The sequence below is a fragment of the Ictidomys tridecemlineatus genome, chromosome 13 (genome assembly GCF_052094955.1).
Source record: "Ictidomys tridecemlineatus isolate mIctTri1 chromosome 13, mIctTri1.hap1, whole genome shotgun sequence".
NCBI lineage: Eukaryota > Metazoa > Chordata > Mammalia > Rodentia > Sciuridae > Ictidomys > Ictidomys tridecemlineatus.
Genome location: NC_135489.1, coordinates 100010166 through 100023099, shown reverse-complemented (window position 1 = coordinate 100023099; position 12934 = coordinate 100010166). Strand labels below are relative to the sequence as shown.

At 53.5% G+C, this 12934-nt stretch overlaps 1 pseudogene; it reads left to right on the top strand.

The window, feature by feature from the left end:
* The first annotated feature begins 10941 nt into the window (after positions 1 to 10941).
* LOC101977423 (cleavage stimulation factor subunit 2 tau variant-like) overlaps positions 10942 to 12934 on the top strand; it is a 55392-nt pseudogene continuing 53399 nt past the window's right edge.

The window sequence follows — 12934 nt, the reverse complement described above, 5'->3', positions numbered from 1 at the left end:
TCTAAAGACTGAGGAGTAATTACTTAATTTAACCCTGTTAAAAATAAATTTGAGGGGCTAGGGATGTGGCTCAAGCGGTAGTGTGCTTGCCTGCCATGCATGCGGCCCGGGTTCGATCCTCAGCACCACATACAAACAAAGATGTTATGTCTGCCGAAAAAAACTAAAAAATAAATATTAAAATTCTCTCTCTCTTTCTCTAAAAAAAAATTTGAAAAGCATACAGTATTCTTGGTAAAATATTTTCTGTATAGAATCTTTCCTAATTTGTTTCCTGTTGATCTGATAACCTAAACTTACCCTGTATAGTTTCACTATAAAAAACCAAATCGTCCAATCGAGAGTACTAGAGGACATTCATGATCATATTGCTTCATTTTGTGATTTGATGACATTATAAGGGAGTACAGTAGAAAATTAATAGGTATAACTTTGTAATTATGTTGAAGGGGATTTCTTGTTGAAACCGACTTAAAGAGCGTTGCGACAGCTCTGCTCTTTTTAATGAAAGGAGTGTGATGTTTTTGTCATGATGGATAGTCTGAGAGACCGGACCAGTGACATGCTTGACAGATGTCTTTAAAATAAATGAGACGAGAACAGTGGGTTGCTCATGAGTGGTAAGAGGTTTGAGTCTTACCAATTGCATCTTTTGGAGCTGAGGTTTAAATAAATGAGATTTTTCATTATGGTTATTCTAATATAAATATGATTAAATATACAATTTTCTCAATTTGGGTGTTTAAATATTCCTCAGTACTAGTTTCATTAGGTTCCATGTGTATCTCAAACATAGACTGATATATTTTGAAGGATTCTAAACTGTTTGAAGCAATGTGTCCTTTTCAGCCCTATAATGAATATATAGCAGAACTTGGCTGCCTGAGTCTTAGAAAATGTTCATCTCTTTGAATTCTTTTCAAAGTGAAATTGTCTATTTAGTTCATCAGTTTAAGCTATGTTCACTGAACATTAATACTTTTGTTTTAGAAATGTGTGATATCATCTGAGGGTTTTACCATATTTTAAGGAACAAAACATTATAACTACAAAGGATTAAATATAGCCTTCCCAGAGGATAAAATAAGAATATTGCCAGAAATCTTATTTGTAAAAATTCTTTCCATGGTTCTTGTTTCACTTGAAGATAAAGCAGATTCTCCAAACTTGACACTACCTGTTAGGTACAGGAAAATGTGCCAGTTGGAGGCTCCCTGGGAGTTGGAGTCAGTCCTGGTGCCTGGTTGCTGGTTTATTTTTAGAATCCATTTGTTACAGGTCTTTATTGTGTTTCCAAAGTGGCCAACCATCTTGAATTCAGTTCTTATCTCCAGTGAAATACAATGTGACACTGATACATTTGACTTGTGAATAACCAAAGCTGGACAAAGAAGATGATCTGTATCACTGAAGGAGTTTAAAATCTGTGATTCTCTGACTGTGGGTCAGAGCTGAGGCTCCTGTGAACCTGCAGAGGGAGGAATTTCTCAGGTCCACACTTGGAACCTGCAGTTCTTCTGTTCAGAGGCAACGGCATCACAGAGGAACGGAAGGTCCTGAGGTTTTCCCAGGCCGGGAACGCCATCTGGGAGGCCATGTTGACAGTGTTCAGTGTCTCGGGGTCTGGGGGCAGCACAAGGCTGGTTGTGTCCCTCTTGTGCTTCCGGTTGGCTGCGTGGTTGCAGATGCCTTGGAAGGAAGATGGGTGTGGGGTCTCTGTGAGAGTCTCTTTGGGACCTCTGTGAAGTACCTCTGTGGGGTCTCTGGAAAACCCTGTGAGGTCTCTGGAGCCAGGATGGAGGGTTCTCTGCTGTGGGGAGAGGTCTCCATGCAGTGTCCACGGTGTCTGTGCAGGAGGGGTCCCTGTGTGACTGAGGCCTTGGGAGTCTCTGAGGCGCTGTGGGAGGTCTCTGGAGCCAGGATGGAGGGTTCTCTGCTGTGGGGAGATGTCTCCATGCAGTGTCCCTGGTGTCTGTGCAGGAGGGGTCCCTGTGTGACTGAGGCCTTGGGAGTCTCTGAGGCGCTGTGGGAGGTCTCTGGAGCCAGGATGGAGGGTTCTCTGCTGTGGGGAGATGTCTCCATGCAGTGTCCACGGTGTCTGTGCAGGAGGGGTCCCTGTGTGACTGAGGCCTTGGGAGTCTCTGAGGCTCTATGGGAGGTCTCTGGAGCCAGGATGGAGGGTTCTCTGCTGTGGGGTGATGTCTCCATGCAGTGTCCCTGGTGTCTGTGCAGGAGGGGTCCCTGTGTGACTGAGGCCTTGGGAGTCTCTGAGGCGCTGTGGGAGGTCTCTGAGAGGTCTCCATCCGGACCCTGGGCAGGGGGCGTCTTGCGTGTTGTCTCTGGAGGAGGTCTGTGTGGGAGAACTCTGTAGAAAATGGGTGACATCTCTGTGGGGGACATTAGGTCTGGGGACTGTACAGTCTCCCTGAGGTCCCTGTGCTGTCACTTGGTGATTGTGGGAGGTCACCCGTGGCGCCTCTGCAGGGGTCTCTACGAGGCCTCTCTGGGAGGAGCCTCTTGGGGGTGCTCTTGGTGAGGTCTCTGGAATCCGTGAGGTGTGGGTGCTGCAGTGACAGTCCCTTGCTGTCCCTGAGGTCTCCTACAGGGCCACCTTTCAGGGGTGTCTGAGAATTCCTTATGAGAACCTGAGAAGCTTCCACAGGCCCGGGAGGCTGCGTGGCGTCTCTGAGGGAGCGGTGTGCAGCCTGCGGCCCTGAGAAGGCGCTGTGGGGGTCCTGCCTCGGGTCTCAGGAGGTCTCTGAGGTCTGTGAGGCCCTGTCCCCTATTTTTAGGGAAGTCCTGGTAGGACGTTCCTGGGGCAGTGGTCAGCAGGCCCTAAAGTTCTCTGTGGGTTCCTTTTGGGGCCTCTGTGCTCTGGGTGTGGGTCCATACGTGGGACATGTGAGGTCTCGGGAGGTGACAGGCCACGGGGTGGACCCTAAGGATCTCAGTGTGCTCTCTGTCAGGGACTCCAGGGGCCTGGAGAGTGTCGGTGGGGGTTTCTGTGGGAGTCCATGTAGCCCTCTGGGGAGGACTGGGGACCCGTCAGTGCGTCTGTGGGGGTCCTGTGGGGAGCTCATTGTGGGGAACTGTGTGGAGGGTCTGTGGGGTGTCTGTGGAGGACTCTGGGGAGGACTGGGGACCCGTCAGTGCGTCTGTGGGGGTCCTGTGGGGAGCTCATTGTGGGGAACTGTGTGGAGGGTCTGTGGGGTGTCTGTGGAGGACTCTGGGGAAGACTGGGGACCCGTCAGTGTGTCTGTGGGGGTCCTGTGGGGAGCTCACTGTGGGGAACTGTGTGGAGGGTCTGTGGGGTGTCTGTGGAGGACTCTGGGGAAGACTGGGGACCCGTCAGTGCGTCTGTGGGGGTTCTGTGGGGAGCTCACTGGGGAACTGTGTGGAGGGTCTGTGGGGTGTCTGCGGAGGACTCTGGGGAAGACTGGGGACCCGTCAGTGCGTCTGTGGGGGTTCTGTGGGGAGCTCACTGGGGAACTGTGTGGAGGGTCTGTTGGGTGTCTGTGGAGGACTCTGGGGAAGACTCTGGGGACCCGTCAGTGTGTCTGTGGGGGTTCTGTGGGGAGCTCACTGTGGGGAACTGTGTGGAGGGTCTGTTGGGTGTCTGTGGAGGACTCTGGGGAAGACTGGGGACCCGTCAGTGCGTCTGTGGGGGTTCTGTGGGGAGCTCACTGTGGGGAACTGTGTGGAGGGTCTGTGGGGTGTCTGTGGAGGACTCTGGGGAAGACTCTGAGGACCCGTCAGTGCGTCTGTGGGGATTCTGTGGGGAGCTCACTGGGGAACTGTGTGCAGGGTCTGTGGGGTGTCTGTGGAGGACTGTGAGGAAGCTCTGGGGACCTGTCAGTGCGTCTGTGGGGGTTCTGTGGGGAGCTCACTGTGGGGAACTGTGTGGAGGGTCTGTGGGGTGTCTGTGGAGGACTCTGGGGAGGACTGGGGACCCGTCAGTGTGTCTGTGGGGGTCCTGTGGGGAGCTCACTGTGGGGAACTGTGTGGAGGGTCTGTGGGGTGTCTGTGGAGGACTCTGGGGAAGACTGGGGACCCGTCAGTGCGTCTGTGGGGGTTCTGTGGGGAGCTCACTGTGGGGAACTGTGTGGAGGGTCTGTCGGGTGTCTGCGGAGGACTCTGGGGAAGACTGGGGACCTGTCAGTGCGTCTGTGGGGGTTCTGTGGGGAGCTCACTGGGGAACTGTGTGCAGGGTCTGTGGGGTGTCTGTGGAGGACTCTGGGGAAGACTGGGGACCCGTCAGTGCGTCTGTGGGGGTTCTGTGGGGAGCTCACTGTGGGGAACTGTGTGGAGGGTCTGTCGGGTGTCTGCGGAGGACTCTGGGGAAGACTGGGGACCCGTCAGTGTGTCTGTGGGGGTCCTGTGGGGAGCTCACTGTGGGGAACTGTGTGGAGGGTCTGTGGGGTGTCTGTGGAGGACTCTGGGGAGGACTGGGGACCCGTCAGTGCGTCTGTGGGGGTCCTGTGGGGAGCTCATTGTGGGGAACTGTGTGGAGGGTCTGTGGGGTGTCTGTGGAGGACTCTGGGGAAGACTGGGGACCCGTCAGTGTGTCTGTGGGGGTCCTGTGGGGAGGTCACTGGGGAACTGTGTGGAGGGTCTGTTGGGTGTCTGTGGAGGACTCTGGGGAAGGCTCTGGGGACCTGTCAGTGCGTCTGTGGGGGTTCTGTGGGGAGCTCACTGGGGAACTGTGTGCAGGGTCTGTGGGGTGTCTGCGGAGGACTCTGGGGAAGACTGGGGACCCGTCAGTGCGTCTGTGGGGGTCCTGTGGGGAGCTCACTGTGCTGCTGTGTGGAGGGTCTGTGGGGTGTCTGTGGAGGACTGTGGGGAAGACTGGGGACCCGTCAGTGTGTCTGTGGGGGTCCTGTGGGGAGCTCACTGTGGGGAACTGTGTGGAGGGTCTGTCGGGTGTCTGCGGAGGACTCTGGGGAAGACTGGGGACCCGTCAGTGCGTCTGTGGGGGTCCTGTGGGGAGCTCACTGTGGTGAACTGTGTGGAGGGTCTGTGGGGTGTCTGTGGAGGACTCTGGGGAAGACTCTGGGGACCCGTCAGTGCGTCTGTGGGGGTTCTGTGGGGAGCTCACTGGGGAACTGTGTGGAGGGTCTGTCGGGTGTCTGTGGAGGACTCTGGGGAAGATTCTGGGGACCCGTCAGTGCGTCTGTGAGGGTCCTGTGGGGAGCTCAGTGTGGGGAACTGACTGTGCTGCTTTGTGGAGGGTCTGTGGGGTGTCTGTGGAGGACTCTGGGGGTCTCTCAGTAGGAGTCTCTCTCAGGGATTCTGTGGAGATCTCTATGGGGGTGTCTCCGTCTGGGTCTCTGGGAGTTTCTATGGAGGCGTCCGTGGAGGATTCTGGGAGTATCCCAGTAAGTCTGTCAGGGATTCTGTGACAGTGTCCATGTCTCTGAGGGGGTCTCTGTGGAAACACCCCCGTCCATAGCCTTCTTGCCCCTCATGAAGGACAGGGCTGGTGGCAGGAGAAGGGACAGAAGCTTGTCTTCACCTGCCCCTGTCTGGCCCGTTGGCATTGCTGTCTGTGGTACTTGTCCCCTCTGGAGCCATGTTGTGCTTGTCCAACTCCTTCCCACCCAGAACTTGCCACTTGGGTACATGAGAGGACCTGGCAGGGCCTGGCCCGGGCCATTTCTGCTTTCCCTCTGGAGCTGCCTGGACACCCGACTAGACGGGACCTGGCTCAGGAGAGGCCTGTGGTGTTGGGCCCACACCCTGCGGGCCACTCAGTCCCCTGCTCAGGGAGGGTCTTGGTAGGCATGTTTCCTGCCTCAGCGGTGCCTCCTGGAGCAGGACTGCCCACCAGGGAATGAATGAGGCCCATGGAGCAGTGCCCACTTGTCACTGTGTACGGGGCGCAGCATGGAACACTCTAGAGAAATGGATCCTCTCCCTGCTTTGTGGTTTTCTGCTTTCCCATATGGACAGGCCCCGAGAAGAGGAAATCTGGACTGGAAGCAGAGCAAGGCCCAGAAGGGACCAGTCCTGGCCTGTCCCCCTCCCCAGGAAACTCGCACATTTTGAACAGGTCACTTTCCCTTGTGGGAACAGATCCTGTCTGATTGCCTTTCCCCTGGAAATCTGTGGGACACACAGGACTGAAGCCAGGAGACTTGCTCTGTGACCCCAGGCTGCCTGCTTCTTCCAGGGAGTGTGACTAGAGCTGTGTGTATGTGTCAAGGTCCCAAGGCTCAAGTCACCAGAGTGCCCGGGTCCTGGACTTCCACCCACTGTCAACTCCTCCTTTCTGGAATCCAGGAGAGTGTTGTACAGGCCGGTTAGTGTCCCCTTCAGAAACCCACCACCTCTGCTGGAAGGATGCCGCCTTTTAGGTGTGGGTCAGAGCTTCTGCAGGCCTGTGCTGGGGGAGCCTAGGGCAGGCCCAGGGAGAATGGGGTGACCAACTCAGCCCAGGACGTCTCCTTCCTCCCAGCTGCTGGCTGCACTGAGAGAGCACGGCACCACTTAGGATGACCCCATGCCACCCCGCCTTCGTCCTTGGCTCAAACATCTCACCCTGGACCCACCATGACAAATCACTGGACAGTTACTGCACAAAGAGTTCTACCCAGAAGAGGGCACCGGGCTGCTGACCCTTCCCTCTGCCTCCACGTGGCATAGACAGAAGCCACTACCTCTAATGAGACAAAAAAGTGAATTAGAAAGCAGTGGTCCTCTCCAGAGAAGAACATCAGCACCAAAGAACGTCCATGAGGCAAAGCAGTCGTTCTCTGTGTGGACTGATATGTATTTTTTTTTTCAGAAAGAAAACTTTTCTTACCAGGAAAACTGAAAAACATGGTATGTTTGACCAGATAAAACCTTTCTGAAGACGGCGTGTTAGGTAATGATGGAGGTGACCTGAGATGCCTGCCCCCTTGGCCTAAGCTGGCAGGGACTGGCTGGGGGGACAGGCTCCCTGAGCAGCCAGGACTGACTGCTGTCCTGTGGCCCTTGGGGCTGGCATGGTGATTACAGGCCCTGTCACTATTTATCCTTGGCTCTATGGAGGAGGGACCCCTGTGGTGACAAGATGGCCCACCACGAGGGGCCTGGGGCTCCTCTTTATGTCAGTGTGACTCTGGTGGAGAACCTCCATGCTGATGTGCCAGCTTGTCCCCCAGGATCTGTCCAACAGCTGTCACGGGCTTCAGCCGTGTCATTATCCATCGGCACTGTGCTGGAGACGGGTCTCTGCATCTTGGTAGTGGCTGACAGGGGTTTGACGTTTTGCAAGGAATCTTGCTGCCCTCTGCCTTTTTTATTGGGGTGCAGAGACTGCAAAACGTGATTCTTCCTCCTCTCAGTACAGCTTTCTGGAGGAGCTGACCTTTCTCTGGCAGGGAGGGGAGGGACTTCCCTCTCAGGAGGCTCCTCCTTCTCCGCCTCTGTCTTTCTGGTCTCTTCAGATCTCGAGGACTGGGACTGTTCTTTGATTGCCGGCATTGCCGTACCAGAGCAGGGGTCTCCTGAGGCCACAGCTCCCCTCTCCTCCCCTGGCTCATCCCTGGCCTCTCTCAGGCCTGGACTGGGCTTGAGGCTGCCTCTGGCCATTCCTGTGATGATCCTGCTGTGCCGGGTTCTGCCTGAGAGACTGTAAGGGTAAGGGTCCTGCCTTCTCCACCTGAGGGCGGAGGGCCCATGGCTGCCACCCAGTGGGGCTCCTCTCCTCTCTGCAGGTGAGGGGTCAGGGAGGGGACTCTGCAGGGTGGGAGCTGCTTTTCTTTTCATCGCCTTCTCTCCTGGACCTTTCCAAGGAAGTCCTTCTGGGAACCTGGCTACCTTGGCCGTTGAGGCGTCTGTGGAGTCACAGGGGACCCAGGGCAGGTCTGACTGTGCAAGGGGCGAGGCTGGCTTCTCATCCGAGTCTTGACTCAGGGGACCTAGGGCCTGCAGGTCTGGACTCCACCTGTGTCGCACCCGAGACCTCATGATATCTGTTTCCAGCATCAGGTGAGTTCCTGGGTCCAGGAAGGAAAGGTTCTGGGAGGTGTTCACCCGAGACAGCTGGTCCTTGGAGGATGCTAGATTGACACTGTTTTTGTGGGTGCTGTACTTGGGAAAAGTGTAGTTGGAAGCCAGCCAGGATCCACGCACGTACACGGGGATTATGCCCTCGTTGATCTGTACCAACTTTCTGCTCAGATGGTCTTGCAGGATTTTTTCCAGAAGTTTCTTATTTGAATCCACAGATATGTCACTTCCTGAATCCTCCTTTTCCTTTTCCAGAACCTTTACTGAGCTGCCTCTTGAACTCCAGGGTAGACCTTGTGGGTCCCTCTCTAGGTCTTGCTCTGGGCCCTGGAGGAATCTTTCAGAGCGCCTGGACCTCACCTTCTGCCCACCTTTGCTTTTTCCACCAGCAAGTTCTGAGGGCCGGGCATCCAGGAAGGGGCCATGCTTGTCTTTAGCCTGGCACCCGGAACACTTCCTGGGGAATTTGCCCCGAGGCTGTGTCGAGTCCTGGGAGGCTGGGAGTCTGCCGGGAGGGCCGTGCTGGTGTGCATCTGTGGTGAACCTCCCTTGACTGTGTTTCTCTGGTTGCTCTTGGAGCTTGGTGCTATGGGAATCCCTGGGAAGGGTGGAGGTTGACTTGGGGCTCCGGGAGCGGTGACTGCCCTGACGATGGTTGAGAGCTGATGGGCTGTGGGCTTCCTGAGGTTTTTGGAGTGAAGAGGGTGAAACCTTCCTCTGTTTATGTTGCTTCTGCAAGGGCCTTTGCACGTGCTGATTTTCAGTTGGGCTGAGAGGCCACACCTCCTCCTGGGATGTAGGGCAAATGGTTCTCTGGGTCCTCTTCTGGGGTGGAGAAGAAGGTGGTAGGTTTGGGGGAAAGGGTGTGAGGTGGGTGTGGTTCTGGGCCTGAGCCACAGATGGGGGCAGTGTTTGTGTTAGAAATTGAGATTGGGCCCCAGAGTTGGGCAAGGGCTGGTCCTGGGAAAGTTGTGGAGGTTCTTCAGCCAGAGATTGATCTGGGGAAGAGTCAGAGACTTTGTTAAATGTCACAGCTTTGCCTGGTGCAGAGGAGGACCTCTTGGGTACCCAGGCAGTGGCCACCAGGGACTCACTGTGCAGAGAGGGCAGGCCCCAGAAGAGCTGGCTGCGTTTGCGCTCTATGGAGTCCCCCGAGGCCTGGTGGTAGGAGAGATGCGGGGGGTCGGGAAGCTGCTCTGGCTTCCCTTCTGTGCCCCAGAAGGGGCGTGCGGTGGTGTCCCTCTTGTCCCCCCGTGACTGCAGCATTGTCCCCAGAGAGTCCGGGCAGTGCTCTGGGCCCACGGGTTTGAAGGAGGACCCGTTCCTGGCGTTCTCCTTCCACATTTTCAGTTCTGCTCTCTTGCTGATGAGCATCTCCAGCAGTGTCTGGACCTCAGGGTTGATGAAAGAGAGGCCCCCAACCTCTACTTGCTGGTGTGTGGGGTCTCCCCAGAGTGTGGAGTCTCGGGGATGGGGGGAAAGATGTCGGTCTTTCCGGGATCTGGCGTGGGTCCAGGTGGAGAAGAATAAGGCCTTGGTAGTGGTCCACCACCAGGAGAAAAACAGAATGCAGTAGCTGATGCAGTCAAGTCCTGAGATGGCTGTGGTCAGGGATGCCCAGTAGGAGTTAGCTGAGAGGGAGCCCTGTGGGATAGGGCCCAGAGGGACTCTGTTCAAGCCAGGCTGGTGGTCTTTAGCTTCATCGGATAGGGATGAGGCCAGAGGTAGAGAGTGCTTGGTCAGGGGCAGCAGGGAGGTCAACAGGGACATGGAAGTAGAAGAAGAATGTTCCGCCTTCGGCAGAGGTGGCTGGTGGGCTCCAGCAGGCCTGGGTCTGAGTCCCTCACTCGGGGCATCTTCCTGTAACAGCTGAAGAAATGTCACGCTTTCATGGAACTCTCGAAGGTGGCTGTGGGGAACAGAAGGCACAAGCTGCAGTGATGAGTGGGAGGGACCAAGAGGCTGTCCAGGGATGGGCACCTGTGGCCCCTGAACCGTCCACTGCCCCACATACTAGCTTCACCAAGTCCTGGCTCCCCCTGTTCCCAGGGCTTGGGTTACAGCCCACTCCAACCTGGAAGCTCCCTTCTAGGTGAGCCCTGGGCCCCGGGGTCTCGTGACAGGACTGGGAGGGAGGAAGGATACAGAGAGAAGTGGAGAGTTCCTGACCTTTGCAGAATCAAAGCCAGTTGTTGTGTTTCCTCCACTTTCTTCCGGCAATCTCTACAAGCTGGAATGGGAGAATGAATTATGGTGGAGCAGGAAGGGGCCTGGGATTTTTCAGGAAGCTGAGTTGAATATCCTTTAGGAGCGATTGTGGGCGATTAGACTCTGGAGCCCACGCATCAGTGTCCAGAGCCATGCAACCAGTGAGTGACAGCAAAGAACAGGGAGAGGGGCCACATTTGATTGTAAACAGGTTGCTGCCACAGCCATCAGTCCCCGTGGTCCTCACAGCCACACTGTGGGTCGCCATCTCACAGAGGAGTCACCTCAGCAAAGTAAAGGACCTCTCCACAGGAGGACCCGGAGGGCCACCACCAACCTGGCAGCCTTGCTCACCTTCTGGCCCCCACGGCTTGGTTCAGAGCACAGAGCCTGAGAGATCCTGAGTGCTGATCTCCTTCTCAGGATTCTGGTCTCTCAGAGGCAGGAAAAGAGATCAAGCCACCTCTGCAGGAAGGGCGGAGCCTTACCTTTCAGGATGCTTCTCTTCTTCTTGCTTTTCTTCCTGCACCTCTTCTCTATCTGATATGGAGAGACAAGGAAAAGGGGTTGGTGCCCGGTCCTCATTCTCTTCACAGAAAAGCTGCCAGCTCATGCTTCTGAATCACTTGCCTCCCACATTTAAATTAGGGAAGTCTGCGTCCTTCTCTTTTAAAAATACTAGACTCTGGTTTTCTTCTTGGGAAAACACAAAAGGGGATTTTCCGTGTCAGCTCCGTCATGGGTATTCCTCAGCCATTGGCAGATTCCTTTCCACAGGCTCTTCACAGCTGCCAGCAGGGTTCAGCTCCCTGAGCCTAGAGGGGACTCCAGCCGTGACGGAGGCCTTAAGAGCTCAGCACAGCCTCACATTCTCAGCCCAATACCCAGGGATACCTTAGTTCAGAGGCATCTGCTAAGAGAGGTCACTGATGACCAGTGGTCCTCCCCAGAGGTCCCCGACCTCTCAGGAGTCCAGTCCTCAACCACAGCGTGTGTCTTGCTATGGACCTGAAGCTCACCACGCAGATGGTCTGAGAGCTTCAGACAGGAGAAGTCTTAGGGCACACTCCCTCCCTGCCCTGCCCTGCCCCACCTGGCCCAGAAGAATGACCTCTGTTCTTTCCTGAGATGTTTGATAAGAGGAAAGAAGAGTGGGAAAAAGAGAATCATGCTCTACTGTGTTTTGATCAAAGGTTCCTTACCTTTTTGATATTCCTATTTTTCAAAGGCGGCAGCGAGAATACATTATTGTGGAAGTAAGGGCCTAATAGGATAAGGAGCACCAGTCCCCCCACAAAGGCAAGGATTATTTCCATCACCCAGGTGGTGGAGCTGGGACTCAGCTAAATGGCATTAATTCTTTTCAGAGGAAAGAGAGGACTCATTATCTGAATTGTAAAGTCACTCTCAGGTAGCTGCGTCCTGAGAGCTCCCTTTGAGAGCAGGGAGTAGGGCTCAGGCCAGCATCACAAGAGCTAGGACCCCTCATCACAAAGGGAGCTTGAGAGTGGGGGGAGGGGTGGTCAGAAGAGGCTGCACTACACCCCTCCTCCACCCTCCTGGGCCTTCTAGATCCTTCCTTCCAATTCTGCCTGCTCCACTTGTCACATGTCGACTTTAGTGCATTTTCTGTTGTTCACCATGGAACACAGAAATTACCTGTTTGCTTGCAGATCTCTGCTTGAACATCCTTTTTCATAGTTTGTGAAAATGGGAGTTGTCTCTGGAATTATTATTTCAAAGTGATTATTTCTTTCTCCATTTCTTCTCTCAGTGACTTAAACTCACCCACATTATATGTTCTTGTCTTGCATCATGGAACTGAAATTTATTTTGTACTTATTTAGCTTTCTGAATTTTGAATAAAAAATTTTTAGAATTTTATTTTTAGAATTTTCCAATAATTTTACTGTCTTCAGCTAAAGGGTCTTAAACAAAAAAAAAATACTTATAAAAAATTCATGAATTTGAAATAAGTGTTCAAAAGCTATTTTTTTGTATACTGTTTTCATAGTAAATAACACTTAAAATGTAGAAGAAATTTTGGAGACTTGTGTACATACACAAGTGCACATCCACACACCCACACACCCTTTGACAAATCAACCCCCTGCTTTCACATCTAAGAATGAAGAATTTCTTGCTTCCCAAAAGCCTTCCTTAGTGTTTCTTGTACTGCTGGCAGCAAATTTTCTCAGGCTGAGTTTATCTGACAGCATATTTTTCTTCATTATTAAAGGATAGATTTACTAGACGTGGACTCTTGGGGTGACTTTCCCCCGCCCCACTGCCTTGAATACGCCACCCACAGCCTCCTTCGATTGTTTCAGAAGTCAACTGATGACCTCACTGTGGTCTCCTTGTGCACAGGGGAGTTGTTTTTGTTTTGTTTTTAAATTTGTTCTTCTTAGTTGTATGTGACAGAGTCTATCTTGACATTTATTTGCTAGAAAAGGGATGAATCTGGAGAATTTTTTTCTCTGAGCCCTTGAAGATTTTCTCTTTGCCTTTTCACAGTTTCACTGTGATGTGTCTAGGAATGGATATGTTTGTTTTCATTTTTAAAGAGGGGAAACATTGAACCTAGATTCAGGAAATTTCCAGCCCTTATTTCTACAAGTATTTTTCTTCCCCCTTCTCCTTCCTTCCTTTCCTCCCTCCCTCACTCCTTCCTTCCTTTCTTTTCTTCCTTTTTTTCTTTCTTAACCACTGAGCCACATCCCCAGTCCTT